Genomic DNA, 3,796 nt, shown 5'->3' with positions numbered 1-3,796 from the left:
GAGACATTACTTTGCCAACCAAGGTCCGTCTAGTCAAGGCTATGGTTTTTCCCATGGTCATGTATGGATGTGAGAGTTGGACTGTGAAGAAAGCTGATCGCCAAAGAATGGATGCTTTTGAACTGTGGTGCTGGAGAAGACTCTTGAGAGTCCCTTGGACTGCAAGGAGATCCAACCAGTCCATTCTAAAGGAGATCGGTCCTGGGTGTTCATTGGAAGGACTGATGCTAAAGCTGAAACTGCAATACTTTGGCCACCTCATGCAATGAGTTGACTCACTGGAAAAGACTCTGATGCTGGGAAGGATTGGGGGCGGGAGGAGAAGGGGACGACCGAGAATGAGATGGCTGGATGGCATCACCAACTCAATGGACATGAGTTTGAGTGAACTCCGGGAGTTGGTGATGGACAGGGAGGCCTGGTGTGCTGTGGTTCATGGGGTCGCGGAGAGTCGGACACGACTGAGCGACTGAACTGAACTAGCACCATGTTAATTCCACATTTGCCTCCTTCATCTGCCCAACTATATTTCGTCTTGTTCTTGCTTACCTTCTCTTGTACACGGTAATGTTTCACTATCTGGCACTTGATTGGCCTTTTACTAACTACCTTGCTTTCACATTTTTACTTCCACTGTCCTCCTCTCCCCACTCGGACTTCACATATACACCCAGAATGTCCTTATTGCTCTTCTCTATCTCTCCATATACTTCCCATTCTTCAAGACCAAGCTCAGATCCCACCTTTTAAATACTTCATTCTCTGCCTAATCTACCCCTTATTATCTGTATAATTCTTTTGGCATATATCATTGCTGTGCTGTGGTTAGTCACTCAGTCATGTCTAACACTTTGCGACCCTGTGAACTATAGCCTGCCAGGCTCTTCTCCAGGCAAGAATACTGAAGTGGGTTGCCATGCCCTCCTCCAGGGGATTTTCCTAACCCAGGGATCGAACCCAGGTCTCCCACATTGCAGGCGAATTCTTTACTGTCTGAGCCACCAGGGAAGCACAAGAATACTAGAGTGGGTTGCCATGCTCTCCTCCAGGGAATCTTCCCAACCCAGGGGTTGAACCCAGGTCTCCCACATTGAAGGCAGATTCTTTACTGACTGAGTCACCAGGGAAGCCCAAGAATATTGGAGTGGGTAGCCTATCCCTTCTCCAGGATATCTTCCTGACCCAGGAATCGAACTGAGGTCTCCTGCATTGCAGTTGGATTCTTTAGCAGCTGAGCTACCAGGGATGCCCAAGATATATCATTAGTATCTTGTAATGCACTCATCTCACACGCTAGTAAAGTCATGCTCAAAATTCTCCAAGCCAGGCTTCAGCAATATGTGAACCGTGAACTCCCAGATGTTCAAGCAGGTTTTAGAAAAGGCAGAGGCACCAGAGATCAAATTGCCAACATCCGCTGGATCATGGAGAAAGCAAGTGAGTTCCAGAAAAACATCTATTTCTGCTTCATTGACTATGCCAAAGCCTTTGACTGTGTGGATCACAATAAACTGTGGAAAATTCTGAAAGAGATGGGAATCCCAGACCACCTGACCTGACTCTTGAGAAACCTGTATGCAGGTCAGGAAGCAACAGCAGAACTGGACATGGAACAACAGACCGGTTCCAAATAGGAAAAGGAGTACGTCAAGGCTGTATATTGTCACCCTGCTTATTTAACTTATATGCAGAGTACATCATGAGGAACGCTGGGCTGGAAGAAGCACCAGCTGGAATCAAGATTGCTGGGAGAAATATCAATAACCTCAGATATGCAGATGACACCACCCTTATGGCAGAAAGTGAAGAGGAACTCAAAAGCCTCTTGACGAAAGTGAAAGAGGAGAGTGAAAAGGTTGGCTTGAAGCTCAACATTCAGAAAACAAAGATCATGGCATCTGGTCCCATCACTTCATGGGAAATAGATGGAAAAACAGTGGAAACAGTGTCAGACTATTTTTGGGGGCTCCAAAATCACTGCAGATGCCGACTGCAGCCATGAAATTAAAAGACGCTTACTCCTTGGAAGGAAAGTTATGAACAACCTTGATAGTATATTAAAAAGCAGAGACATTACTTTGCCAACAAAGGTCCGTCTAGTCAAGGCTATGGTTTTTCCCGTGGTCATGTAAGGATGTGAGAGTTGGACTGTGAAGAAGGCTGATCGCCGAAGAATTGATGCTTTTGAACTGTGGTGTTGGAGAAGACTCTTGAGAGTCCCTTGTACTGCAAGGAGATCCAACCAGTCCATTCTAAAGGAGATCAATCCTGGGTGTTCATTGGAAGGACTGATGCTAAAGCTGAAACTCCAATACTTTGGCCACCTCATGCGACGAGTTGACTCACTGGAAAAGACTCTGATGCTGGGAAAGGTTGGGGGTGGGAGGAGAAGGGGACGATGGAGAATGAGATGGCTGGATGGCATCACCGACTCTGTGGACATGAGTTTGAGTGAACTCCCGGAGTTGGTGATGGACAGGGAGGCCTGGCGTGCTGTGGTTCATGGGGTCGCGCAGACTGAGCAACTGAACTGAACTGAACTGAATATATTTTCTATTTTCATAAATTGCTTTTGTGTTTCACATTTTAATAGGTAATATGCACATGGTACAAATTCAAAATTTACGAAGTTGCTTCCCTCCTACTTCTGCCCAGCTTCAAGTTTTCATCCTTGGAAGCAACCACTGTTACAAGTTTTTGTATCCTCACAAAGACATTCCAAGCCTATTTAACCAAGTGTTTATATAGAACACACATACATATGAGCAGACACAAATGTTGACATACTACCTGCAGTTCTCTGCACCTTGACTTTTTTTCACTTGAGATAGAGATATGTTTAAATATCGGAGAAGGCAATGGCACCCCACTCCAGTACTCTTGCCTGGAAAATCCCATGGACGGAGGAGCCTGGTGGGCTGCAGTCCATGGGGTCGCTGAGGGTCGGACACAACTGAGCGACTTCACTTTCACTTTTCACTTTCATGCATTGGAGAAGGAAATGGCAACCCATTCCAGTGTTCTTGCCTGGAGAATCTCAGGGAGGGGGAGCCTGGTGGGCTTCCGTCTATGGGGTCGCACAGAGTTGGACACGACTGAAGTGACTTAGCAGCAGCAGCAGTATTTAAGTTGTGCTTAAAAAAAACCTAATAGGAAATCTACCCTTTTAACTAACTTTTAAGTATGCAGTACTGTTGTTACCCTGCTATACAGCAGATCTCTAGAACTTTGTATCTTGCATGCCTGAAACTCTGCACATGCAACAAAAACTACCATTTTTCTCTGCTCACTGCCAGCAACCACTGTTTTACTTTCTGCTTCAGTGAGCCTGATCACTGTAGCTACTTCATACAATGGAAACATGTTTGTCCTTTTGTTATTGACTTGTTAAAATTAGCATAATATCCTCAAGTTCCATCCATGTTGTAGCATATGGCAGGATTTCCTTTTTAAGGGCTGAGTAATAACTCCATCATGTGTAAGTACCACACTTTTTTTCCATTCATCTGTCAGTGGATATTTAAGTTGTTTACACCTCTTGGCTCTGGTGGATAAAGCTGTAGTGAGCTTCGTAATGCAGATATCTCTTTCAGTTCTTTTGGATAAATACCTAGATGTGAGTACCATATGTTAACCAGTTTTCTATCAAGTGCATATTTAGGGTTTAAATTTTTTTTATTTTGCTATTTTATATAATGCTTCATTTATTATCTTTATACATACATAATTTAGCACATATATGAATATGTCTGTAGGATAAATTTCTAACCACTTAACTGGAATTCAGTTAAATTCA

Source organism: Moschus berezovskii, chromosome 9 (genome assembly GCF_049115385.1).
Source record: "Moschus berezovskii isolate FMDL1 chromosome 9, NW_MosBer_1.0, whole genome shotgun sequence".
Taxonomy (NCBI): domain Eukaryota; kingdom Metazoa; phylum Chordata; class Mammalia; order Artiodactyla; family Moschidae; genus Moschus; species Moschus berezovskii.
This window is presented reverse-complemented; position numbering follows the sequence as displayed.